We start from the raw sequence: 6,000 nt of genomic DNA on the forward strand, positions 1-6,000 counted from the left end.
ATTTGTATTGTCTGTCTCTTTGATTTGTCATCAATTTTCCTCCTGCGGCCACGTCCAGGGAGGTTGGCTACAGTCCCATGGATCATACATTTCTGAATAATATGTGCAACTGTAGTCACAGGAACATCAAGCTGCTTGGAGATGGCTTTATAACCTTTACCTTTAACATGTTTGTCTATAATTTTCTTTCTAATCTCCTGAGACAACTCTTTCCTTTGCTTCCTCTGGTCCATGTTAAGTGTGATACACACCATGTCACGAAACAGTGAGTATCTGTAGCCCCATATACAAGCCCACTGACTGATTACAAGATTGTAGACACCTGTGATGCTAATTAGTGGACACAACTTGATTTAACATGTCCCTCTTGTCACATTATTTTCAGGGGTACCATCATTTCTGTCCAGGTCTATTTCATGAGTTTAATTTTTTTTAAATCTGTGGAAGCAGAGTTGAAAAGCAATGTCTGACTTACATCTGTTCATTTTCATAGATTTTTAATTTATTATTACTTTTGTCAGATTCAAGTTATTTCTGTGACCATTGTGGGTTTTTCTTTCATTAAACCAGGGGTACCAACAATTTTGACCAGTGTGTATAGCAAACAGTCTGGCTAGCAGACGGTCACCACCGATAGACTGTAGAGGTGGATGGCAACAAGCACTAATCTATAAAATTCAAAATCCCTCCGTTCTTGAAAACAGCCATGATCTTAATAAGAGGTAAATTGCAAAGCTGATTGTTTTTAGAAGCGCTTTGCAAATTTAACTTGTACCAAAGTCATGGTAGAGAACAGTATGAAGAAGAAAAGTCTTATTATCTGAAACATACTATATTATCTGCCAAATGTGGTGGAGGCAGTGTTATGACATGGGCATGCATTGCTGAAAGTGGAACTGGTGTTACTGTTTCTGTCCCCTGACTGTGGATAGATGAAGATTAATTAATTCTGAAGTGAAGAGAGCTATACATTCTTCTCAAATTCAGAAAAAATGCTGCAAAACTGATAGGATGGCACTTCACAGTACAGATGGATAATGACCAAAACATATTGCAAAAGAAACCCAATAGCTTCTTAAAAGGGTTGTCCACTTTCCAATTAAAACTCTGAAATGTCCTAGAATGGTGTGTACAAGCATGGCAGACCCTAACCCCCTCCTTTACTTCTCACTTCAGCACCCCTGTTCCAGGCCCTATGCATGCTTATACTGTCAGTGAGTACACAGTGAACGTCGGCATTCCCGTCTCTCAAGTTGGCAGCAGAGACACAATTTACCCACATGACCAGCTTCCTGGATGCATATTGTGGTTATCCTCTTTAGAGTAAAATAATAGAAAACATTTTCTCTCAGAAAGAAAATGTAACATCAACTGATCTTCACTGTCCTTTTAAAGGAATAGAGGAATCAAAGTTATCTGTAAACAGAAAGATTGTGAGGGAATATTTAGCTAACATAAATGAGTTCAAGTCTCCAGGTACAGATGAATTACACCCCAGAGTACTGAAGGAGATCGTAGAAGAAATTTTAGAACCACTCTCCATAATCTTTGAAAATTCTTGGAGAACAGGAGAAGTCCCAGAAGACTGGAGAAGAGCAAATGTTGTTCCTATCTTCAAAAAGGGGAAGAAGGTGGACCCAGGGAACTATAGGCCGGTGAGTCTGACTTCTATACCAGGAAAGATCTTTGAACAAATTATTAAACAACATGTATGTAAGTACCTGGATAAGAATGAAGTGATTAACCAGAGTCAGCATGGGTTTGTAACTAACAAGTCATGCCAGACTAACGTAATTTCCTTCTATGACAGAATCACTGACTGGGTGGATCAGGGAAATGCTGTAGATATAGTATATCTTGACTTCAGCAAAGCAAGCTAAACAGGAGATGGACAAGACATGTGAACAGGGCTAGTAAAACTATATCTGGCAAATCCCAGTAGTAAGCTGAGAGTTTAGTAAGGTGGGGTACTGTCCCATAGGCTAAAGGAGGCAGTTGATTACACCAGCTGGACAGCAGGCACATACTGCCATACTAAATTGCACTACAATTGCAGCCACCCTAGTCTCAGTGACTAGACAGACCCTGAGCCACCTAGAATGTTTGGTCCCAACGTCTCCTCCATCATCAGTGCCACCCGCAGAATGAATACGGCTGTATTGCAGACGTTGCAGGAGAGGGTCCCGGAGAAGATGTGACAGTGATATAAGTGGTTGGGAAAAAAGTGCTTCTTCTATGCAAGCAAAACGACTTGTTTGTGCAGCTTACCTAAATTCTTACAGGCTCAGCTGTGGGACATATATTTACATTGCCTTGAAAAAGTATTCATGCCCCATATGTATCATTTCCTTTACTCTTCACAAATACTTGCTACTTAGCGTTGGTATATCACATATAATCCCAATAAAATATATTTATGTTTGTGGGTGTTAAATGAAAAGATGTGGGAAAAAGTTCATGGGGTATGAATACTTTTTCAAGGCACTGTATGTACTATATGTATCTTTTTATTGTCATTCAAGGTTTAGTGTCTCTTTAAATATTGTGAATGATCATATTTCCGAATGTTTTAATTTTTTTCATATCACAGCATGTGATTTTAGTCTTGATTGAAACACACAGGTGCTTTACTTTATCTACTTAGTTTAATAGCCTGGAAAAGCCCATTTAGTTAATATTAGTTACAAACAGAAAAGTGGTAGTTTAGCTTTCTGAATGCTATTGCAGGATTAAAACAGCTTTAAATATTAATCATTGTCCTTGTGAAAGGTTGTTTCGCTTGCTCCAGTTCCTTGAGTAATGTGACAATCATTTCAGCAGCTAAAAATATAGCTTGTGTCCTAAAAGTGTCTACTACATCTGTTTTTTTTTTCCTTGAAGATGGTCAATGATTAAGCCATTTTATATGGCAATACATTTTTATATCCATTGTCAGTTTTGTTCATAATAGATTGTATTATATTTCCTCCACGATGACCTAGAAAAATATTGACATATACCTGATGTAATATCAATAACTCTATGGGGCTCACACATCAAAGTGTCTATGCTAGAATACTGATGTAAAACACTTAAAAGAGTAACAAAAGTTCTGAGCAATGCGAAGCTGCGCAAAAGTTTTGCAACTTTCCGTGTTTACACTCCAGTTTTGGGAAGCTCAGTCAAAATTGGTGGAGCTGGAGAGGAGGCAGAGTGGGATAGGCCGTGGGTACGCCCGCCTGTCAAATTAATCTAAAGTGGCTGCTATTCTTATGCCAGAAATGTTACTCCAGTCTTTGGAGGCACTGTTAAGGTGTGCATGCGCCTCTTAATGAATTCTGGGCGTCTCATTCCTTCACGCCCCTCATTTAGACTGGTGAAGGAAACGCCAGTTTTAGTGAGTTGGGGTCTATAGGTTTATGGTTTGGACACTTTTCCATTACGTATCCAGAGACCTTAAAGGATATGAGCTCAATATATACATGGCCACCATAACATTTCTATTTTAAGGGGTTGTCCACTACTTGGACAACTCCGTTTTAAATACAATATTCCCCAGTGTAAAATAAAAGTAACAGATACTCATTTACCTCACCAACGCCATTCCAACGATGTCAGTGTCAGGTGTCCCGTGGCTCATGTGGCATTGTTATGCCTCATGAACACTGCAGTCAATCAGCAGTTGCTGATGGGATGCTTCACTCACACTTCTTTAGGACGAACCTCAATTTTCTAAAGGAAGTGTGAGGACTAATTGGCTGCCATGATCACGTCACACAACAATGTCACACAATCCTCGGGAGAACCGGAGTCCAAGTAGTGGGCAACCCCTTTAATTTCTTTAATATTGATGCATAAAGAGGTTGTCCATTACTTTTACATTGATGACCTATCAGTAGGATTGCGACTGTATTTGTTGCATGACGGGTATAAAAACCATCATTATAATGGGCTCTGTTTAGCTTTCATTGGGGTATCCCCCAAATGCTGTACACCTTAATTGAAACCAAATGCCCCCCCCCATTACAGTTAAGCAATATTAGTTTCCATGACTGTCCTTGGGTTTGACATTTAAAATATAGGATGTCAGGGATGAATATTGCTATTTTTCCCTGTTATCGTGTAAATGGTCTGCAAGCAATGAATTATTCCATATCTAACTATGAAAACAAACTCCCTGTTGAGCCTCACCTCTAAAGTACACCACTTTTTTTACTTTTGCTGGTATTTTTTGGTGAAACAGATAACAATTCTAGTGAAAGAGGTCATCAGAGCTTGTTACCTGACCCATTAGAGGGGGAGGTGAGTTTGTTAGGGTTCCTGTTACCTTAGTCTCTGACCCATTCCGTTACATGGGGGTTGAGGCTTCATTGGGAGGGGCACCATCGCCTTCATCTACCAAGGGCATCAAAATACCTTGTCCCGGCCCTGTCACAGGCACTCATAATATTAACATTCTATGTCAGGTTTCTGTCAGTGGGTAGACCGCGTACCGTGGTGGTCTCTCCCAGAATACAGCAGGCCGAGGACAAAGAACACTACCAGGCAATTTGTCAGGGAACTGCTTTTTACTGACAACGAAAACTGAGTAACCCTGGAAACACAAGAAAGAAACACAAATAAATTTCACACACACCTAGCCCAGGTCAGCTATGACCCCTGCGCTGCACAACTAACAGGCCCAAAATGTATTATCGGATACACTATAATTTGCCTGACCTGTGGTTCCGCCTAATGCGGTAACCAGGAGTTTACAAGAGCAAGGATGTAATCAGATGGCTGCGAGAGGCCCCTGGAGTGGTGCAGCGCAGAGATTCACAAACTTAACAATTCTCTAAGATTACAATTCTGTTATGCTATCTGTACACAAGCTCACCCACTGAGGGGAGTATCTAGCTAAGGTTCACACAGCCCTATTAGCAAACAATGTCTCCAACTGAGAATCTATGTTTGGAGCCAAACTCTCTCTAGGGTCTGTGTGCATGCTCCCACCAGGATCCTTGAGGTGGGGCCTGAGCTCAGGACTTACCGGCCGTTAACTGATCACTGAAGAGGCTGCCTTATCATCCATCCGTCCGTTTAGCTGGGAGGTCGAGGAGTGGATCCTGGACTTGTCATCTGGAGTGTAGTTTTAGCCTGACAGGCTAGCAGAAGGCCATTCACGTTGCAGTAGATGCCTTGGGGGGAATCCAATGCTACATCCAACCATAGTCGCCCCCCAAAATAATTCTTCCTCTCTGACAGAAGTCACAGGAACAGTTACACCTTTCCTCACTAATCTGCTCAGCTCCTAGCACACTGCACACACTGAGCTTTCAGGATCTCACACTAATGTCCTGCTCAGTTAGCTTCCTGCTCCAACAGACTAAAACACAAAGCTGTCAGCCATAGAGATCAGATCAGACATAGAGTCCCTTCCAGAGGCAACAGTGACCTATTGGCCGGAGTCCGATACTACAACAATGTCCAAACATTCCCATCTCAGAAGTGTAACAAGATGCTGGCTATTTTAACCTACGGTATATTGATTACCTCCCCAAACCAAACAAGTGTGATTTGTTAATTGAAGATGCTCAGGACTTTATAGTCACATTTCTTTAATTTTTTTTCTACACCAGATAACTCGTTTAAGGGTGGAAACATTGCAGCTTCTGTTATGACACAATAAAAGAGATTGATTAAAACTGGATGCTGCTGTTACTCTTGTGAATTGGATTTGTTCAGACATTAACATGGAATGGATGCTTACTGTCTCACACAATCGCAAACACTTGCTTGTCTAGCTCCATAAGGACTATACTCTCCTCCAAGACTGTCTCCTGAGCTGCATGCTTCACATGATTTTTTTTAACTAATTGGTGGGGTTCTCAGGACCCTGATCCCAACAGATCTGCTTGCAATTAAGAGGACAAATAAAATATATTGATTGTATAAACGATTTAGTTACTCCTTAAACAAACTTGTGTGGAATCATTAAGAGCATATTTTTCTTTGTTTACTTTTATTCCTCTTGCTGTGCTT

At 40.7% G+C, this 6,000-nt stretch overlaps 1 long non-coding RNA gene across 1 annotated transcript in view; it reads right to left on the bottom strand.

The window, feature by feature from the left end:
* LOC141252402 (uncharacterized) overlaps positions 1–5,526 on the bottom strand; it is a 220,868-nt gene extending 215,342 nt beyond the window's left edge. The window contains exon 1 of the long non-coding RNA XR_012313826.1: positions 5,009–5,526. This is a non-coding gene — a long non-coding RNA (uncharacterized lncRNA). The remainder of the gene's footprint in view (positions 1–5,008) is intronic.
* Positions 5,527–6,000: the final 474 nt, after the last annotated feature.

Source organism: Phyllobates terribilis, unplaced genomic scaffold (genome assembly GCF_046119375.1).
Source record: "Phyllobates terribilis strain yellow unplaced genomic scaffold, ASM4611937v1 Scaffold_2__4_contigs__length_985480577, whole genome shotgun sequence".
Classification (NCBI taxonomy): Eukaryota; Metazoa; Chordata; class Amphibia; order Anura; family Dendrobatidae; genus Phyllobates; species Phyllobates terribilis.